General features: G+C 39.5%; 1 protein-coding gene across 1 annotated transcript in view; it reads right to left on the bottom strand.

Annotated features, from left to right (window-relative positions):
• TTC29 (tetratricopeptide repeat domain 29) overlaps window positions 1–23,119 on the bottom strand; it is a 723,881-nt gene that overhangs the window by 503,745 nt on the left and 197,017 nt on the right. Inside the window, exon 6 of the mRNA XM_074377718.1 lies at window positions 3,001–3,138. The gene's annotated coding sequence lies outside the window, so the exon portion shown is untranslated. The remainder of the gene's footprint in view (window positions 1–3,000; window positions 3,139–23,119) is intronic.

Raw genomic sequence — 23,119 nt, 5'->3', positions numbered from 1 at the left:
GGTGCCATGGACTTCCACATTCACTGCAGTGCAGAGATGAAAATGTCTCTTTTGTCCCTTTCCTGTTCACCCATTCTGTCCCCCTCTAACCTTAAAAGAACCTCATTATAGGAATGAGATCACTAAGCAATTGAAACTAACTCCTGAATTATGCTCTCCTGAATGCAAACCCCGCCTTATTTAATCTGTTGATTCTTTTATTAGTTTTCCACCCTCAGAAGCCTCCTTAGCAATCCTGCAGGCAGGTCACAAGGCCAAGGGAACTTCTGAAGAGAGTCAGCCAGACTGTCCCGCAATGGAGAAGGATGCAGAATCCAACCTCCTGCCTCGATGATTCACTGAGATTCTTACCCTCATTTTTCCTTTTAAAAATGATCATGGCTGAGCAGAATCTGCAGAGTTGGTCTCTGGACAGAAGTCCACCATCTCCCCATATTACCAGCTTTTCTGGTTAAAGCCCTTTTCCTTTCTACCAACACTTGCCTCTTGAATTATTGGCTTTCAAGCAACGAACAGCCAAACCAGAGTTTGGTCACAGAGACACTGCATCCACTAGTGCAAACGAGCAGCAGAGACAAGGCACAAAGTCCCAGACTGCGAACCAAACCTCGGCTCCCTTGCCTTCTTATGGTTGCATTTCTCCCTCTGGGGTTAATTAGAGTCCTGGATCTCTGTAATAAACTTCCTTGAGCTACTTTCTGTTCTAAAGGGCCACATTTGTGCTACACCTGAGGAGGGACATGGCGTGGCCAGTGGTCGTGTGGGTCTAGGGCTCCAGAAAGAGCCACAGAGTCAGGAGCACAGGACACCTCATCATTTTTAAAAGTTAACGACTGTTGAACATGATTTCCTCTTCATAGGTTTACCACCAACCTCATCGCTAACTCAAATGTTACTTCTTGCGTCAAACGTCACCAAGTAGAGATAGCCTCTCTCCTCTCTAAATGCCACTATAACCACTTGAAAAAGGTATATTGTACAGTCTTTACACTGCTTTTTTTCCTAAAACATGGGGTAGAGGTGGCACATTTAAGGGTCTGAGTCTGTGACAGGTTTTTGCACTCATAGGGAATAGCTGAGCCATCTCTCCCAGGTGGGGACCCCCAGAATTTTACCCTTCTCCCTGTAGGTCATGGACACTGTTCCCCACCTGAAGTCTCTGAGCCTCTCTGAGAGTCCTGGGTCAAGAAGCACAAGCAGCTTCAGAAAAACAGATGGTTTCACTATGTGACTGGACTGCACCTAAAAAAACTTCGTCATAAAAATCCTGAAGCCAGGGCATCCACGTTTCCCATAACATAAAGTAGAATTAGTCCATGTGTGAATCACTTGGCTTCCATCTGCTTTTCATAAATGTCAGTGATTGAGAAATGGGGGCAGGAAAGAGCAGCAAGATGGGGAATTAATTGGACATCTATCTGCTGTCCCCTCAGAGAAATGCACAATCCTCCCACTCTCTTCCCCACAACAGAGAAAACACCTCTCAGCCTACTGCACTGAGAGGCAATAGATTTCAGAACTCCTGCAATAGTAAATTGAATTGTAAAGTTTTGCTATCTTTATATTAATTTTAAAATAATGATTGTCATATGAAAATAGTAATTGTTTAATACTTTATTTCTGAGTTACACCGTCATGAAATTGTCACCTGATGTGGTCTGGGTAAAAAAAAAAAAAAACTACGAAGTTTTCTACTTTACAAACTTTTGTTTTATTTTATTGATATATAATATGCATGTTTTTCTTTTTTTAGTCTCTGAAAACAATAAAATTATGTCTATTTTGGTAAGAAAAGGCCTGAAAGTCAGTGATGAGATAGAGAATAGTACATGTTAAGTTACTAAAGGCTAAATTTCTTATTAATCATTTAATGTGAATAGCTATGCATTAATAGATTACAGAGGCTTCTGCCATATTGGTATGCTTGAAGTGATATACTGAATTGTTAGAATGTGATGTTCTTTCTGCTACTGAGCAAAGAAAAATGCAGTGCTAGACCTCTCCAATGTAAATAACACAGTTCACTAAAAAGATAAACAAAAGCTTAGATAATGAAGAATTATAAGGTCTTTAATGTTTAAATCTCTTTTGAAAACACTTCAAAGTTAAATCTAATTATTCTGAAGAATGGCCAAATGGATGGTTGCTGTTGTGAACATCAGATCTTAAGGGCCACACCATCAGCAAGAGAAATAGAAACCTAAGCGAACCCCATTCCCAGATCTGATGAACACTAAGCTAACATGCTGCCAAGAAAAACATTTCACATTCACCACCCTGAGTAAGAGTCCTTCCCCTGTACATGGGAGGAAGTCATTTGCCAGATGTTGCTGTTTATTTTACACGTCTCCCTCTGACTCGTGCTTATGTTCTCTTGACCTCCCCAACTTCTCCCATGCACACCACGGGGAGGAAAATCGGGACTCAGTAAACCTTGGTAAAGAAGTTCCTAGCTGTTCGAGTCAGTTCCTCGGTCTCAACATGTGTTCTTGTTTATGGGTCCAGCCTAATTGCTGACAGAGATTGAATGATTCGGCTTCCCTCCTCCAGTCCTATCTGGACATCCATCAGGAAAGCAGACTGTTTTACAACCTGGCATCACAAATGACATCTATGATGGAAACTTTCTCTTTTATGACAACAACAAACCTATTAGTGATAAATCAAGATAAAGAAAATGAAAAGAAGTCAAAACAAAAAGAAAAGATTGTGTTATTTAATAAAGGCACTCTATGACTTTAGAACTCCTAAAAGATCATGCAGATCATGCAGAATGTCGGAGGTTATGTTTACCAAATACGATTCTAGCAGGAATTTCAGTTGTGCTCTTGCTCTCTCCTTCCAGAGAATCAAACTGGCTGATTGAGGATGAAGGTCTGGATTACTGGATTTCAATGTTACACATATGTTGTTAACTTCATGCTAAAATGACACTGGTGTTCACGCAGGCCTGTGTGTCCTCAGAGGTCTCACACCCACCATGTCTACGTGCCTACTCACCAAAGCCAATGACGTCTGCGGTGGAGGCCACCTCTGCAGCTGTGTCCTGGGGTCGGCTTCTGTGCTCTTCTGTGATTCCCACTGTCCTGTCCCACTTGCTATCTTCTGGGTCCATTCCAAAAGTAGGAGCAGGGGAAACTGGGGTGAAAGATAAGGAGGTCAGGAAAACAGATAAAGCACAGCTGAAGTCCGGTCAGCTTAGAACATTCTGCAAATGTGCTCAGTAGGCCAGGGTTACTCAAGGAACTCAAAGGGCTTGGATTTAAATCATCTCTAAGAATGTCTGTACATATACAGACAACCCCTGCTAGTATTCTTGAAACATTTCGTAATATGCAGGGAATGACTCTGGGTGCTCAACAGTCATTGAATGAATAGTTATACAGTAATTCCTTGTATGAGAGACTGAGGAAAGATACCCTCATGATGTCCTTGTTAAGATATTCGACTATTAGGCTAGTTAGCAGGACTTGACCTCTCCCAGATTTTTGGCAAAATTTCTCACTTGAAATTAAGCAAAAATGGCCCCCATGTGATTGCAAATCTCCAGAATCCTTTAAATTCTATTCACCTAGTTGACCAAAGGTTGAAAAGTATCTAATGCTGTAATTTACATATTGCAATCCAGTATTTCATACTCAATGTGCTTTTTAAAAACATCTTTTTCAGTTCAGTAACAAACCTGACACGACTGTGATTTAGCACAGCGTTCTAAAACTATCTGTGGTGCAAGACCAGTTTTGTTTTTTTTTTAATTTTCAATCCAAAATAGGCAGACATTTTTGAAAAATAAAATGGAGATGAATTACCAGAGAAATAAATAAAAACACCTATGTTTATTTGCCACAATAGCCAAGATATGAAAACAACCTAAGTATCCACTGGATGGATAAGAAAGATGTAAGATAGACAGATGATGGAAAGATAACATACAACAACGGAGTATTATTCAGCCATGAGAAAAGAGAAATCCTGCCATCTGCAATACCATGGATGAACCTAGAGGACATTATGCTGAGAGAAAGAAGCCAGAGAAAAGACTAATACTGTATGATCTCACTTATGTGTGGAATCTTAAAAATTTTAAAAAGTCAAACTCACAGAGTAGAATGGTGGTTACCAGGCACTCAGGGGTGAGGGAGACAGGGAGATACTCATCAAACGATACAAGCCTTAAGTTATAAGATGAGTAAGTTCTGGGGAATCTAATGTACAGCATCGTGACTATAGTTAATATTATCTTGTATACTTGAAATTTGCTAAGAGAGTAGATCTTAAGTGTTTTCAGTATCAAAAAAAAAAAAACTATATGAGGTAATGGGTATGTTACTTAACCTGATTATGGTGACCTTCAAAATGCACACATATGTCAAATCATCACTGTACACTTTAAATAGATACAGTTTCATTTGTCAATTATAACTCAATAAAGGAAGAAATAAAAAAGAAAAACAAAAGACAGAGAAAATACAAATGCCATTGTTTTTATCATTAAATTAAACAGACATAAAATTACACCGCCAAGTTTTTCTTCAGTTGTGCAAAAAGTTAAACACTCTCAGTTATTGTGTCTGGTCACAAACTTCTCACAAGCAGTCTGGCTGGCAGTACCAGTCTGTGGATCACACTAAGGGTCCCACTGGTTTAGGGCCAATCTTCTTCCTTTTGTTCTGAATCAAGCAGATTTAGGGCAGTAACTGAGTATGTTCACCTGTCATATAACCTCCTTCCCATAACACTAGCACTAAGGTCTCTGCAGAGGAGAAAGATTGCTCCGTGTTGTTGAAGTGCATTTCCAATATTTTTCAAGTATAAAAGAAGTTATTTTTAATCCCGTACCCTTCAAGTTTTCTAAAAATTTGAAGATTAAAATATCCATCAAAAGTCAGAAAATAAAAGTCACTAAGAAAATGTCTCTTTTTCAAAAAAAAATGATTATTCTCACTTATACATCTATGTTCTCCCATTGAAATGCTACCAAGCCATATTTTCTTGGCATTAGGGAATAATGAAGATACATGTCTAGGTAGCACAGAGCTCATACAGAAAACAGCAGGACTTCCAACACGCCGTCCTTAGAAAGGAATGGGACAGGAAGTTTGTGTCTTATGTGTTCTTTTAATCTTTCTTTCTCCCTCTCTCCCCCTCCCTCACTCATACACACACACACACACACACACACACACACACACACACACACACAGAGCACATATTACACTGGCTTAGCAGTTAAGTGCTTGGCTTTGTAACTAAACAGATTTCACTTAAGTCCTGATCATAGCACTCACTAGCCATGAGATCTTGGGTAAGTCACTCACCCTTCTGTGCCCAGATTTTACACTAGGTTCTCCATAAATATTTTTTGAATGAGCAAAGGCATTTTTTTAATGGTGTTGAAGAGTAGTATAGTAGAAGATGGACAAACAGTCCCATACTTCTTGATTTGTGCCAGTTTCATAGAGTTAGGGTAAAAAAAAAAAAAACACAGGATACAGATATAGAGAACAAACTAGCGCTTACTAGTGGGGAGAGGAAAAGGGACAGGGGCAAGACAGGGATTAGGAGTTACAAAGTATCAAGTGCAAAGTAAATAAGCTCTGAGGATATACTGTACAACACAGGAAATACGGCCAATGTTTTATAATAACTATAAATGGAGTGTAACCTTTGAAAACGTGAATCACCATATTGTTCACCTATAACATGTAACATTATACATCAACTATATCTCAGTTAAAAAACAGTATCACGATGAAACATCCAGCAATTACTGATTCACATCACAGTCTAAAGAACACTATCAACAACAGCAACCTGTGAACACTGCTAATGAACCAGCACAGAACTTTCCTTCAGTGCTAGTACCCTCCTTCCTGATGGCCGAAGAATCACCTAAGCAGGCAAATAGAAAACCTGAGTTTAAAACGCCACTGTTCTGTATTACTAAGTGTGTGCTCACGCATGCACGTTTTAAAAAACTGAATCGAATCAAGACAGATATTGCCAATAAAAACCACTATTTGAATTCAACCACCATTTTAAAATTATTTCCAGGCTTTCAACATAGCAAAATGAACCGAATCTACCAAAAAAACACTATCTCAAGAGAAAATTCTAAAGTTATTATTGCCCATGACCCCTTCCCTCCCTGAGAAAGATGCAGATTAGCGTGACTCACACAAGCAATGAAGTATAATTACAAAAGAGCCTTGTTACACAAAGTGCAACAGTTACAGAGAATTTTTACCCTGTAAATGGAATGGTGCAGAGGGGCCTGAAATCACAGAGGGTATAGGAAAAGGACACGGAATTTGAGATCACAGGCCATGAGAAGACCATGCTGTACTGCCAATTTTTTAGCTGCAATCTAGTTTTTGTCTAATCTTTAAAATATGAAAAATGATACATACTCCCAATGGGGTGTTATGAGAAGTATGTAATACAACAGATCTGCAAAGCACTTTTCTAAGTTTATTAAGTTTTCAAATGTTCTTAAAGGTGATACAGAAATAAATACTCCACTTTATTTTCATTTACAAAGCCTCCATGAGGGCAGAAAGGCAGAGAGCATTGTTTAAGACAGTAACATGGAAATATACACCCTTAGAACCACTGGCATAGCCTTAGCATCAATGGCACAAGTCCCAAGGCTGAGCAGTCTCCCCAAAAACTGCCAGACCCAAAGCAATGTCCTGTTTCCCTCAATAAATACTCCTCTTACTCTCCATTTCCTAAAGAGACAGAAAATGCAATTTTTTTTCAACTAGCCAACATAATGGTCCTGCAGGAAGAAGAAAAAAATTTGAAGTAGTAATAAACAGAGCTGCCCTCTAAACGGTGTGAAGAACACAAACAAAGATGGAAGCAGGAATACATGCCCACCCCCTTCCTTAGCGCCGAAGGGGGAAAGCAGTGCAAAAGCTAGAAGGGGAGCAATGTCCCACAAGGTCTCTTTATTAGCCATGTGTGGATATTTGCATTTTTGGAAATACCCCTTCCCAAGTCATGCCCTATTCCTTGGGTCACTGTCTGCAAGCATGCTGTTCAAGTGATTCACGTTGGAAAGAGGGCCTTGCCCCACGACTGAAGACTCCTAAATTGCTCTGGTGGTTCCATTTGCCAATGCGTATTAGTTTTGGCAGAGCAGACACATGGAAAGCTGTTCTTCTCATATTCTTTGGCTTTTATACTTTGCATGTCAGATGAAACAGCAACGCAAAACTAAAACTGTTCCAGACCAAAGAAGACTTGGAATTTAATTTGGTTCCTGGGAGGCACAGTCATGGTGGAGGGGAGCTCTAACGGCAGGCTGGAGATGGATATTCTAGACCCAGCGCTGTTGCTCCACACCACAAATCACTCAGCTTTCTGAGTCTCAACTGCTACATCTCTGAACTGAAGAATTTATCCTGGATTAAGGTTTGATGATCACTAGTAAACCATATCAGATTAAAGTCTTCAACAACTTTTTTTTTAAATATTTACCTTAAAGGGCTTTATTTAAAACTGTATTTCCTGTTGTTAGAGACAGAATTAGAAAGTGAAATTAAAGTAAGATTTCTACTGAACTTTTTCAGTCATTTTGTTATTCATTAAATATGTATGAGTCCGTACACTTCTAATAAAATTAGGTGAATTAAATATTACTTTTATTTATATACCTTTTTTTCTTCTCTATTTCTCCCAATGGCCAACATCACTTATAGAATGAGGAACTGTTCTTTCAAGTTATGGAAAAGCAAATGGGTATCTGACAGAGGTTAGAAATTTGTGATTTCTAACTTTTGATTTGAAAACAGTTAAAGTGGAAAAAAAAAGAAATTGCCAACAGTGTTACCTCTGTTTATCAGCCATGGCCTAGTAACTTTCTTTCAGACTTTTTCTACACATAAATTTTCTAAAGAAAGAAGCAGAGTTTGTTTGTTTGTTGTTTGTTTGTTTTTTACTTAGTGCTGGTAATAGTGTATATACAATTTGACATCTTGCTTTTCTCACTGAATAGGCAAGTTAAAATAAGCATTTTTTCCAAGTCACTGAAAACTCTCTATTTTATTGGTTGCATACTCTTCAACAAATGTATACCAAAATTTACAGAGCTATTTCCAGATAGATGAGCATTTTAAGTAGTAAGTTGTCAAACAATTTTAATATTTGTGTGTCAGGTACATAAAGCTTTCATCAAGGGGAGAAACTGCAACGCACGGAGATGGAACAGGGGGGAAGAGGAGCAGCAGATAAATTCCAGACCTATTCGACATGCTCCCAGTGTTCAGAGCAGCACTAGTAACAAAGGCCAAGTTATGAAAACAACCTAAATGTCCATGGACAGATGATCAGATAAAGAAGATGGGGTGTGTGTGTGTGTGTACTAGAACACTACTAAGCCATAAAAAAGGATGAAATAATGCCATTTGCAGCAACTTGGATGGACTTGGAGATTGTCATACTAAGTGAAGTAAGTCAGACAGAGAAAGACAAATACATTACTTATACGTGGAATCTTAAAAAAAAAGGACACAAATGAATTTATTTATAAAACAGAAACAGACTCACAGACATAGAAAACAAACTTATGGTTACCAAAGGGGCAGGTGGGGGAGGGATAAATGAGTTTGGGATTAGCAGTTACAAACTACTATGTACAAAATAGATAAACAACAAGGACCTACTGTATGTATAACACAGGGAACTATATTCAATTTCTTGTAATAACTTATAATGAAAAAGAATATATATATACATATACATATATATAACTGAATCACTATGTTGTACACCGGAAACTAACACAACTAGACTTTTTTTAAAATTCCAAATATTTGGAAGAGACCCAAATAAGAGTCCCAGGGAAAGGCTGCGTGCTCTGCCTCAGTGGAGACATGGCAGTCAAGGAAAAAAGTGGGCCTTTTGGTAAGGAGGTCCCATCCATTCCACAGCCATGCAAAAATACCCCTCAAGAGAAATGTGATTTCCTACAACAGCAGAAAATGGCTTCCAAAACAGCGTGATGCAAAGAACCAAGCGGCGGTGACAAATTCCACTGTCCCCAAAGTGCTGAAGTGCAGTGAGGTGAGCAGCCATCCTCTGTAGTGTGGCTGTTGTAAGAAAAAGGAAATGCAGCTGGTTTTCAATCCCAGTATTGAAGTATAAGGAGATTTTTCTAATTGCTCACCAGGGTCTGTAATATTTTCATGTATATATATATATATATATATATATATATATAATTTTTTTTTTTGGCAGGGGTAGGTAATTAGATTTTCTTATTTATTTTCAGAGAAGGTGCCAGGGATTGAACCCAGGACCTCATGCATGCTAAGCATGCACTCATTTATATTACTTATAGGAGTTGCATACACAAATTTCTTTTTTAAAACTATTTTCCTTTCTTTATGTACCACTGGAGTTGGGGAGAAAAATAGAGGATTTATCCTTTCTTTACAGGGTCATCTTAGCTGAATGTATGAACTCTTCATCTTAGCTTCTATGTTTGAACTTTTCATAAATTTATAAAAGATATATATAAGACATTAAACAATTTTACTAGGAAGTTTTTCCCAATAGTAGTTTAAAATGTGTCAGTGATAATAAAGATATCTCTGTTGCTGACTTAGAGAAACACCATAGTTAAATTAACATACAACTTGAAATTTTAAGGCAAAGGGTAGTGATTTTCCAATGTGTTAGAGTTAAATATGATTTTGACCAAATTTTATTAAATACGCAGAAAAACAAACTATACAAATGAAAGATGTAAAGTGACTGGATCTATAGGTCCTAAGAAAACACAACTGCAATTAAAGAAGTTTAAAAAATTTTTTTTGGTTTTTGATGATGAAGTTTTTATTAGATGTTGGATTGATTATTCAGTTTCTTAATTCTCTTTCCTTCAAAGTACTTAAGAATACAGCAGCGAATTTTCTCTCTAAAAAAATAGGAGGAGTTCGGTGAAAGAGAAAGATAGCCCAGAGTCTAGACGGTCTCTTAGGAACCCTTCCTGTGTACTAATCCTGACTTACATTCATTACTCATCTCCTTAGAGGTAATCCAAACAGATTAAGAAATAAGATGCTTTTTTCTTCTCTCTTCTTTTTGGCTTTGGGAACTATTTTTAAATTAATACTTCCTGCTCCCTCCCAAGAACCTTGGAACCTTTGCAAACAGTTGTTAAATAGCTATAATTTCCTCCCCTATTCATTCAGTGTTCACACCACGTCCAAGATAAGCAACGCGCACTTTAAGGTATCACAGTGTCCAACACTATAATAAAGGAAAAAGTGATTTTTAACAGCTGGGAAACATAGGTTTCTAATTCAAGAACACACTGCAAAAGAAAAGAGATTTTTGCTTCAGACAAGGATTGTGAGAGTTTCTAAATTCTGTTCATACTTCAAAGCCTGGCTCTATTACACCAGATACAACTCAACTCATAACTTATTTTTCATTTTTCCTTGGGGCCAAACTATACTTAATAGCTAGATCTGCCAATTTTTTTAATTGTATGTTCATTTTGTTGTACAGTTCAAGTTTGTTGGAGTCAACTGCAGCAAAGACTTATGACTTACTCTGGTAAATTTCCACTGCTTTTTGTAAAGAAACACTGAAAGAATTTTAAGAAAAGAATGATGTGCTAAAAGCATACAATTTATACACCAAGTTCAGAATGTTGAGAGAAAGCAACATAGGAAACACTGTTCCCACCATCTTTCAGAAAGAAATCTTTGCAGATGTGGCTAACCAAGGATTTCTATAATCTAGTATTTTTTAAAAGTATTTGTTTTTTCAGTTTAGAAATACATTAAATTGAGTAACAGTCAAGGAAAGAAAACAAAACCCATAAGACTCTCTTCGGATTTAAACCATGCAAACCACTGGCTTTACCCAAGAGCAGCAGCAATCCCATTAATGCAATTCACATCTTCCCACTGACCTATGGGATTCCATATACCCTTGGTATACTTAAAATAAAAACTCTTTTAAGGTATAAAGATCCCTAGTTCCATAGTCAATGGTGCGAAGGTCCAAACTCATGCCCTGTTAGCAGCGTTTGGATAACAACGAATGAAAGTATTTTACAGTGCTGACTAATGAATCAAAGGAACACTTGATCTAAAATTGAATCCCAGCACCCTCAGTCATAAACAACCTTCTTAATTAACATAATCTACTAAGAAACAAGAATTTCCAATGTTTTTTTAATGACTTTTTTATTTGTTATACTAAGTTTTCTACTTCAGGCTACATAGAAGGTTGCCTTCTCAACTAGTGAGTCTGGAAATATTTGAGAAAGTACCAGCAGGGAGTTTGTCACCAAATGGATTTTCACATTTGGGTGAGTGGTTCTCAAACTTCAATACGTGTCAGAATTGCTGTGGTTAAGCTGAAGTCTCACAGGTGATTCTGATGCCCACTCAAGCTTTAGAACCACTGCTCTAGATTCCACATTCATGATCTCTTCCATTTTGTCCTAGGAATTCATTTTTAATTTTTAATCAAAATATGGTTCTTAATTTCTAGGACTGCCAATAGCCTTTGTCTTCTCTGTACATGATTCTTCTCTGGTCTTTAGCAACAACTCACTACGTGTGGCTGAGTCTCCCCTGATCTAGGGAGAGGAAAGAGGGGTCAGCCCCAGCAGAGGGAACTTGTGTTAGTTCAACTAGCTTACTTCAATGCTATCTCAATTTCTTTAGAGAAAGTGAACATTTCTAGCCTTCAAATAAGCCACTAAAGCAGCTGGATCTAGATGAAATACACAACACTGCTTCCTCTTTGGAAGATCCTAATTCTTCAGAAAACACCGTGGGAAATCTGTTGACAATTTCCTGTAGGCTGACCAACATTAATTCCCAATGATGTCAACCATTTCCTTTCCATGAGGTTTTGCAAAGCCCTTGGCCATGCAAAATTTGTTCTTGAAGAGAACGTGCTGAGATATATTTTGTTCTTGCTCTATTTCATTCGCTTGGAGAAGTATCTGTGAAGAGTAAGCCTTCAATAAATATCTGTTGAATGAATGGTTTCTTGTCACATAAAGTATGTGGTCTTGAAAACTGTGAAGGACATCATGAACTTAGTATCCAGCCCTTTGTAAAATATCAAGGGAGCTCCCTTTGTGCCTCATTGATCTACCACAGAGTTGACTTCCATTTTTGCAAACATAGTCATCAAAAAGAAAAAAGTTGTTTTAGAAAAAAGAATATGTACATGTATGACTGAATCACCATGCTGTATACCAGACACTAACACAACACTGTAAATCAGCTAGACTTCAATTAAAAAATACATAAAACTTGTGTTAAATGCAGCACTATTCAGAGGTTTCTTACCTATATCATAATATAATTCTGATACAATTCCAGATTTTCAGTATCAGTTGACAAACTTAGACCATTTGATGCCAGCTCATACAAGATGGTCCTAGACTTTATCCAAATATATTTTGAAGCATGATCTCATTCATAAAAGACTCTCTATTCTTACATATTCCAGAATTCTGATGTAACCCTCTGCTATCTGAACAGAGTTGCTGTGTCTGAAATGGCTAGATTTCCTAGGATGGGCACACCCTGTTTCCTAGTGACTCATCAACAGAGTCCTCTTTCTACATATATTAGAGACATAGTGTTTTTTTTAATTTAAATAGAGCTTAGATTACATGAGTAGAAACTGTAAGTTTTACTTAAGAAGGAGTAGATTCTACACAAGAGACTGTCTCTAAAAGTTGACTGTCCATTACATTTTGGAAACTGAATTATAATCTAAAAGTACCGAGGCAGCTAGCTCATCTGCTGGTGTGAGCCTATGATACTGCCTTTTGCAAAGTGACCAAAAATGTAAAAGTAAATCCTTTTACTACCAACAAATTTGTCATTTGTGTTATTAAAGTAATGCCTTGTTTCAGCAGCTCAAGGAGGCCCTTTTGCAAATGATTCATATTTTAAAAGGATAGAATAAGGTATTTTTTGAGGATTTTTAAAAATTTTTTTTATTTTTTGCTTGTGGGGGAGGTAATTTGGTTTGTTTGTTTGTTTGTTTGTTTTTAATGGAGGTACTGGGGATTGAACCTGGGACCTCGTGCATGCTAAGCAAGTGCTCTACTACTGAGCTGTACCCTCCCCTCCAAGGCATTTTTTAAAAAACAGCACAGAAAAATCACCAGCCAAGTGGCTTTTGCCCAGGTAAATTCTTTCATTCAATTTGCTGAAATGTTCTCTAAGCCAGACATTAAGCAACAGAAAACAAGACAGTCACAGCTCCTGCCCTCACAGAGACTACAGTCAAAAGGGAAATACAAACATTAAGAAAATACTTAAAAGCACAACCGGTGTTAAGAAAAGAGAAGTTCAGATTGATATGAGGATGTTTAAAGTGACGTCTTTAAGGCCTTCCTGGGGATGTGGTATTTAGACTGAGACCTGAGCAACGAGTGACAATTGGCCAAGCAAAGTAAGAAGAAACAGCATGCTCTTGGTTCACGGACAAAGAGAGACTGTCACGGAAAAGGAATTGAATCAAGTCCAGTAAGGCCAAGGCAGAGAAGAGATGGGGCAGCCAGCTGGGAGAGGAAGCTGAAAGCGTAGGCAGGACTCAGTTTGTGGAGGTCCCTGCCACTACGTGAGATATTTGAGACCTCGTCCCCAGAACAGTGGAAAACTATGGCAGGGAGTAAAGCAGGTATCATGGTAATGGTTTCATGAACACACATCAAGAAAACAACACTCAGCCAACTCTTATTAGAGCCATCTGCCTCAGCCTAAGGTTACCTCCAAGGAGCAGAGCCAGAGACATTCAGGGCTGGCAAGCTCCTAGTTTATTTCAGGCAATGAGCCCAAGGATCAGAAGTGGGGGAGTGAGAGGAGTGAGACAAAGGAATGAAAGCCAATCCAAAGGTACACTACTCCACAGATCTCCACTGCAAGCAGGAGGTCTCCACCCAGCAGGGGACAACTCCTAGGCCCACATAGAAGGTGCCTTAGAATTATCCAGCCAAAGGATTGGAAAGGAGAGTATTTACCCACCGCCTCCCGTTCCCTGAGGGTCCAGGTTCACACATGCATCCAAATGGCTGAAAGGGCCCCTGCGGGTGAGTCACGAGGCAGCCCCACCATTGAGCAAGAGGCACCTGTGAAGCTGGGGCAGCTGTCATCAGGCTAACACTGCCCTGCAGCTGGCTACAACAGCAAGGCTGACATTCACAAGTAGGGTAAGAGTTTGCAAGGTGGGACGTAAGAAGAATCAGATATGCCGCTCCATTTATAGCTCACTCAGGATCCTACTGTAAGTCTGGAATTACCCGTCAACAAAACACAAAAACACATAAAGCATTTGGAGTACAGGTGCTGGGGAGGAGAATTCATTATCTTGTGTCAAGTTCCATCCATAAATAATGCTTTTTTTCTGAATAACACTAAGCGCCAGGCTCTGTGCAAAGCCCTTACATTGTCACATGTACTCCTCCAGACAATCTTACGAGGAGGTACTATCCTTGTAACTGTAACAGTTATCCATGGCTGTATCCCAGAGCATCCCAAACTCAGCAGCTCGACAATCAACATCTATCATCTCGCTCAGTTCCTGTGGGTCAGGAATTTGGGAGCAGCTTAACTGGGTGTTTCTAGCTTAAGATCTCTCATGAGGTTGCCGTCAATATGTCATTCAGGGTTGCAGACAAGTGAAGGCTTCACTGGGGCTGAGGGATGTGCTTCCAAGATACCCATATGGTGCTGATTGTTGGCAGAAAACCTCAGCTCCTGCCAAGCAGGCCTTTCCTTGGACTATTTGACTGTCCTTATAACACGGCCCCTGGCTTCTCCCAGGCTGAATCCAAGAGAAGGGGCAAGGGAGAAGCCACAGTGTCTTTTATTACCTAGCCCCAGAAGTCACACACCACCATTTCCACAATTTCCTCTTGGTTACACAAGTCAACCCGACTCAGCATGGGAGGAGACTACATCCAGGTCTTCATGAATACCAGAAGGCAGGGATTGCTAGGACCATCTTAGAAACCAGCTACCACAATCACCATTTTACAACTGAGGCTCCTAGGGCCCAGAGAGGTGAAGTTACTTTCTTAAGGTCACGCAGTAAGTTGTGAACTTAATATTTGAACCTGGTTCTCCTCTGGCTCTAAGTTCTCTGTTTTTTATCACTATACTATACTTTCTCTTTAAATAACCTGATCCTTAAAGATGAACATATTTATCCATACAGGGAAATGTTAATATAGAGTATCAAGAAGGAAAAAACCTGGAGCCCACCAATAGACTTCATTTGGCACAAATTTCTGACTCCAAGTTCCTTCATCTACAGACTAAATTGTCAGATTTATAAACACAGGTGCATGTGTGCCAGAATTAATCACGTTACATGGCAGCGTGTAAAGAAAAGGGCACAGTCCGAGAAAGCTAATTTAGTAAAATAAATGGACTTTAAAGCAGCTCGGATGGTTTCAATACTACCTTAAAAAAAATTAAAAAGGAAGATTAAGGGTATGATCATGAGCCGTGAATAACAAATCCGTCCTCTCTGCAGGATGGGGGCAGGGACTGCTTTCTTCCACTTCGTGTTTACAGGACGTGAAAACCAAAGTCCTAGTGACTAAATGTTGCTGTACATCACCCAGGATGCCCGATTCAAGTACTCGGCCGGGAAGCTGGGGTTACCGTTCTCAGCAGTGGGGTGCTGCGCAATTACAGCAAAACGTGAAAACTGAAGATCTGCTGTGTTTTCAGTGAAGAATCGGTGTACTACTGGATGGTCTCCTCCTGTATCCATGGATATCACCAGGGGACCCTGTTGTATTCATTTAATCCATCAGCATTGGAGTAAAAAGCTAAAAGAATGAGCAACATCTACCATTCTTTAGTCCCATCAATATCAAGCACATTGTTATTTAAACCACAGAGCAAAAATCTAGGGACAGTAGTCTGAAACGGTATTCTCATCACCTCTTATTCATCACACCAAGTCCTAGCTCCGGTGGTCCCGCAGCATCCCCTGGCCCTCCTGCCCACGGAGGAAGCCATCTGATAGGGCATGATCCAGCGAGTTCACATTAATGAGTCTGTCCGTCTAACTCTCCAAACCCCCCACTGTTCTGTCCCCCTCCCCTCCCACTCCTCCAGAACAATACCCCATTGTTATAACCATCTTAGGGCTTCAGGCACTGGTTCTTTTCAAGTACAGCCGTTCTGAAAGCTCTTGCTTGCTGTATTTCTTTCCCTTCTATAAAAGTTAACAGAAAGCAGGCATATCATGGGCTGAGATCCACGGAGAAAATTAAAGCCATTCCATACTCAATGGTCTCCAGCCGTTTTTCATATCTGCAGACCAGGCCTACAAATTCAATCATTTTCATTCATTTCAACTTTTGTTACAAAGCATTTGGAATGGAATAAATTAGCCAGCTCATCTGTCCCTCTATTTCGGAAAAAAAATAAAAGTACTATTTCTATAGAGAGAGCATTTCATGGAATAGACACCATTTCTTACAGTAAAATTGCTTGACAAATAGGGTAAGAGATACGCATGTGTTGAATAAGATTTCAAAGGAGAGAAGAATGTGCAACAAAAAGAGGCAGGGGCTCTGATCCAATAAAGCACCTCAAACTGTCCAGGGTCTTTGATCTTCAAAAGTGAAGCTTTGGAACATCACTGTAACAGGCTCTTGGAATATTTCCAGTTTTGCCAGTATTTTTTTTTCCACAGAAAATAGAATTTCTAAAACGTGACTGTTAACATACATGAACCCCATCATCTTTTTTCCGTTCCATCTCCCGGCTCCATACCACTTCAGACACACTCACACTGTCCCTCAGAGGTATCCTGTTACAAAGGATGTGTACACGTGTGTGGAAGGATGAAATAGTTCAACAGAAAAACTCTAAACCAATTATAAGACAATCAAAGAAACAAAGAGTTTTTAACCTGAGCTGTCTGAGTCCAAGGGCACTGGACGATGGGGTACAAGAGGAAAACAGAAGGGGGAAAGTAGGGCGGGGCTTCTGAAGAATGGTGCTTCAAGCAATTCTCAAACTTGCTAATCAACTTTGGTTAACATCTAAAGCCAGGAATAGCTATAAAACCCTTTCCACGACACCAGAAATGAGTGGATCTGTCATGACACAATGCAGCTTGAGTTCCAGAGCCCCTCACTGGCACGGGGACCTTCCAAGGACAACTCTCTTCCTAATTTTCTATTTGTAATTCTGAGTCCTGTTTCTTAAAAAATGGCTTAAGCTTTGGGGCCTGTAAATTTTGCATTCATTTCTGCACTGCACATCCGCAGAAGTACCCCTGCATCATTTCTACAAGTATAAGCAAAAGCAGAGAGAAACAAAAACAACGAAAGCAATTTAAAACCCAGAGAGCCGGTTACCCAGTGGCTGTGCTTGAAATCCTTCAAACGTTTCCCATGATACTTTGAATAAAACCCAAACTCCCCACTGTGGTTTGCAAAGCCCTCCCTGATCCGGCTGCTTCTTCAAATCCAAGTCATCCCATTCCCCGTCTGACCTTCCATGTGACCTCCAGCCACACCATCTTCCTGCAACTCCTCTTTCCATCTCCAATCCTTGCCCGTTGTTTCTGCTTCCTCCCTGCTTTTCACATTCCTGTCGTCCCCGTTTGGGGGATTCTCTGGCCCTCCCTGGGGACTCTAAATAAATCATCATGTTCTGTATCTCCTCATCCCCACCCTTGGAGCTCTCTATTACACCCAATCTTCTTTTCTCCTGCAGCCTTTTACGCAAGTTAAATTATGTGTTGTTGTTTTTGGTCTTTTGCCTGTTTAATAACTGTCTCCAGTGCAATCCTGCCAGCTCCACCAGGACAGCAGTGACATGTGTTTTGTCTACCAGTATGTCCAGCTCCCAGTTCAGTGCCTGGCATACAGGAGATGCACCATTAAAATGTGAGCAAAGGATGATAATTGAGTCATACAACATTAACTGAATCATCCCATTAATGGAACTTGAGACTTCAAAGCACAGAGAATAACAATAAAAATAATAAACAATAATAATTTGGTGGAAATATTTCCGTGAATTTTGAAACTGACTACTTGAAAATAGTATAACATTTTTCTGGCAATTCAGGGACACAGTAATGAACAGTAAATTTCATGCCTTATAGGATAGAGTGCTTTCCCCGGAGATTATTGCTACTACAGGGTTATTGTGATTATGCTCATTGCCTGAAGCCACTATACATTTTGCATTTTATGCCTACTTTCCTTGGATTTTCTGCTTCTGTCATCATCAGGCCATTGAACCAACTTTTTTTTTTTTTAAGTGGAGATACTGAGGATTAAAACCAGGACCTCGTGAATGCTAAGCACATGCTCTACCGCTGAGCTATACCCTCCCCTACAAACCAACTTTTTTAACTTCTCAGTGAACCTTCCTTAAGCCACTCACAACCTTGTTCTGCTCTGCTACTTTAATCTGTTTGTGGGCTGGGAAATTAGACAATGATCCTGGCGAGATGTGCGCAAAGAAACAGCAGACAGATTGCCTGTGAGATAATCCAGTGAGCGGAATGGCTTCTGTGTTTGGCACTCGAGACAATCTGCTTACTAACAGGTTAGTGACTTTGCTCCGGACAGGAGAGTTTGCCAGGTAAGCTATTCCTGAATATGCGAAGTGTGCTTGATTATTAAACGGCTAAACTGCTGTAGCTCCATGAAAAAAATCTCCTCTCAAACACTCTGCTCTCAATGCTTCTGGCCACCAAAAGGAGTGAGTGTTTTTCCCCACCAAGCAGTTCTCTAATTCCCTACAGACACCAGCTGGGTGTCCTACAATTTACATCAGCTCTGGCACCAGCTACCCGGAGACCACGTCAGATCCCTCAGGTTAAGGGTTCTGTCCTACAGACACTGCCCACCCTCACTCTCCAACTTCAGATGCCAAACAAATGTCCAGGTTGTTACCTGTGAATGACCAGCTCGAAATGGGAGGTGGCCACCATCCCCTCCTCGGGTTAAATAATTTGCTAGAATGACTCACTCCGGAAAACAGTTTACCTTGTGAAAGGATTTCAATATAAAATGGAACTGGAGGATGTAAAACGGAGAATCTCACGCATGCGCCCTCCAAAAACCAAACTTAAAGAACCAAGATTGACATGCTGTAAATGCTTTAAAACCAAGACTTTCCTCCTGACCAATGAACATCCACCAAGAATCTCTCCCCATCCTCAAGCCAATGAGCTTACTGCTTGGATTCAGGCTGGACTTCCTCCTCGACTCCTTGCTTATAAGTAATGGCTGGCCTTGAATCATCAAGGGACACATGTGTAGCTTGCTACAGCATGCATTTCCCGAATTCCAATTCCTCTGCTATTCCCGAAAACTCAATTTCAAGTAATTCAAGTTTACCTGTTTACCTTTTCATTTAGTTTGACAACTGTCAACTGAGTTAAAATCACACAGCCTAAACGCTGAGAGTTATGTTTTATCAGGTGGACATTTCTGCGGACTCGAACCACTTCGAGCCCTGGATAACAGACTCCCACATCGATCTGAGGGACTGCTCCAAAGAGGTAGGGGAGGAGCCAGGATATACAGGACTTTTACAACAAAGACCAGGTAGTCAGAACATTAAAAAGAAAACCAGACATCTCAAGTTAAAGAGTTTAGCACTTTTCTATGTATGGGAAAGAGCAAACATCTGGGCTCACTGAATTCATTCCTTTGATAAGCACCTAGCTATCTAGGGCCAGTGTCCAGTCCTTTCATATTCTGAGTCCCCTCAGGGTGGTTGCAGAGGCCGGGCTCCCTGCTTGTCTGCATCATGAGTTGGCTGATGACTTGATGGCCACAGCATTCTTTGTTTATTGATAGGGCTTGCAGTATTTTTCATTCACACAACCTACTAGATTACTTGTTTATTGTAAAGAATACAACTCAGAAACAGTCAGATGGAAGAAGTATAAGGCAAGGTATGAGGGAAGGAGTCCAGAGCTTCCATGCCCTCCCCAGGATCCCCTCCCTCCCAGCAGCTCCACATGTTCATCAACCCAGAAGCTCTCTGAACCCGGTACTATAGGGAATTGTATGGAGGCTTCATCAGATCAGCATGACTGATTAAATCATTGGTCACTGATGATTAGTTCAACCTCCAGCCTCTCTATCATCCCCAGAAGGGGAGGTAAGGGGGTGGCTGAAAGTTCCAACGCTCTAATCACAAAGTTGGTTCCCCTGGCAACTAGCCCCATCCTATGGTAATCTAGGGATTTTCCAAAAGTCACCACAGTAACATAAACTACCATGTGGTTGAAAAGGCTTGTTATGAAAAACAAAAGACATTCCTTCCATCTTCATCTCTCTGGAACTATCTCAGGACCCAAAGACAAAAGACCCAATATTAAACAGAAAATGCTCCCATGCTCTTATCATTCAGAAAATTACAACAATTTTAGGAGCTGTGTGCCAAGAAAACTAAATGTGTATAGACATAGATATAGACAGATATATACATAGATATACATTTCTTATTTTTCTATTGAAGTATAATTGATTTACAGTGTTGTGTTGGCTTCAGGTGTACAGCAAAGTTATATATTTTTTCATTTTATTTTTCATTGTAGGTTATTATAAGATATTGAATATAGTTCCCTCTGCTATACAGTAAATCCTTGTTGCTTATCTATTTTATATATAGTGGTGTATCTATTAATCCCAAACTCCAAATTTATCCCTCCCACCCTATCCCTTTCCCCTTTGGCAACTGTAAGTTTGTTTTCTATGCCTGTGATTCTGTTTCTGTTTTGTAAATAAATTCATCTGTATTATTATTTAGATTCCACATATAAGTGATATATAATATTTGTCTTTCTCTGTTTGACTTACTTCTCTTAATATGATAATCTCTAGGTCCATCCATGTTGTTGCAAATGGCAATATTTCATTCCTTTTTATGGGTGAGTAATATTTCATTGTGTGGCTGAGTAATATTCCATTCCATTCCACATCTTCTTTATCCATTCATCCTCCAGTGGACACTTTGAAAACACCATGGAGTTTCCTTAAAAAACTAAAAATAAAGCTACCATATGGTCCAGTGATTCCACTACTGAGCATATAGTAAAAAAGATAAAAACTCTAATTTGAAAAGATACATGCACCCCAATGTTCATAGCAGCACTATATTTCTCATTATAAATCACAATATTGCCCCCCATTTGAATTATTGCACTTCCATTCTAAAAGGGGCAAGAGAAATGCAAGTTTAATTACAAATGCAAATGTTACATGGAGAAATATATCTGATTGATTCTTTTGAAGAGAAGAAGAAAGTCAAAGAAAAATATTATGTACCAAAAGTGTGAATCAGGAGTTAATAATTCAGAAAACATTCCTGAAAGTAATGACAAGGATCAAAAGTGAAAAAAAAAAAAACCTCTGCTTAAGGAAACTTTTTATATGTGAGATAATAATCTAATAGTGGTCAATAACCAAATTAATGATTTGCTCCTCCATGAAGACTCCTTTCTGAGTTAGAAAGGAGGAAGAGGTGAACTGGAAAGTAGATAAAAAATGGAGATACGAAGTCTACGACTATTTTTTTAAGGATGACTCACCATGAGCTCTTATAGATGACTGATTGTGAAGAGTGAGAAAAAGAATGCATTAAACCATAGGCATTTGAGCCCAGTAACTCTCTGGGGAACTCACCTCCACTCTTTGAACTATTTTATTGCATAAGCTAACCTTACGAATAGCACCAATGTGAAATAATCCCAACATGTGATTCTCCTGTCTTTCTAGAGTCCATTAACATCTCTCAAGTAAACTATAAAAAGCACATTCATGTATTTTTAAGTGTTTGGATTGCACCTCATCTCATTTCAAAAATGACTGCAGTAACTTATAAGAAATCAAGCACACAATAAGGAAGTTGAAAAAAGGGGGACTAATTCTAAATAGAAATCAATTACATCTAAGCTAATAGCAAAAATGAGTAATGACATTAGGTTCAACTCTGAACTTCCTAGAAGCCACAGTAAACAAAGGTCAGTGATAAATTATGCATTTCTTGTCTGAACAAAAGAAACATATGATTTATTTAGGAGTTACACATCTTCTAAGAAGTATTATTGCAGAGATCCTTTTACAAATGACTTTGGACAACATAATAGACAATCCACAGAAAACTCCTGAATAGATGTTTACACATTTGCTAATATGCACAAACATATCAGTAAATTACATCTGTATGTATTATAAGTTATATACACATACATGTTCATTTCCTAGTTATAGCCCATATATCTACATATATACTTACACACATTGCAATGGACTAAATGTTTCTGTCCCCCCAAAATTCATATGTTGAAATCCCAACCCCCAACGTGACGGTATTAGGAGGTGGGGCCTTTGGGAGGTGATTAGGTCATGAGGGTGGTGCCCTCATGAATGAGACTACTGCCCTTATAAAAGAGACCCCAGAGAGTTCTCTTGCCCTCTTTCCACCATATGAGGATGCAAGTCAGTAATCTGTAAACCAGAAGAGGGCTTTCACCAGAACCTAACCATGCTGGCACCCCAATCTCAGACTTCCATCCTCCAGAATTATGGGAAATAAATTTCTGTGTCTACAAGCCACCCAGTTTATAGCCTTTTGTTATAGCAGCCCCAGTTCAGTAAGACATACACATATATGTACAGATACACATGAAGTAACTCAGAGAAAGTGCTTCTCTAAGGAAGTAAAGTAATGGGGCTGTGTAGATTACAGGTACTGACGGCCACAACAGTTCGTCCCATCCCTGTAAGCTAGCACTCAGCAGTGTGACTTTGTCACTCCCTCATCAAAAAGTGGAGTAAATTTCTCCCTCCCTTGAATATGAGCTGGCCCTGTGACCAGCTGAGACCAATAGTAGTGATGTGTGTGACTTCCTCACCTGGACTTCCAGAAGCCTTGCAGCTTCTGCGCTCATGTTCTATTTATAGCACTGCCAGCACCTGCAGAAGCACACGCTGGTCTTCTCAAGGATCAGCACTAACAGCCAGGCAATTTAGATCATCCTGCTGTAGTCAAGACAGAAGATAACCACAGCTGCTTGAGTGACCCCAGGAGAGGCCAGAACAACTGCCCAAATGTGAGCAACC

The sequence above is a fragment of the Camelus bactrianus genome, chromosome 2, assembly GCF_048773025.1.
Source record: "Camelus bactrianus isolate YW-2024 breed Bactrian camel chromosome 2, ASM4877302v1, whole genome shotgun sequence".
NCBI lineage: Eukaryota > Metazoa > Chordata > Mammalia > Artiodactyla > Camelidae > Camelus > Camelus bactrianus.
Note: the sequence above shows the minus strand (reverse complement) of the source record. Positions and strands in the feature narration are given on the sequence as shown.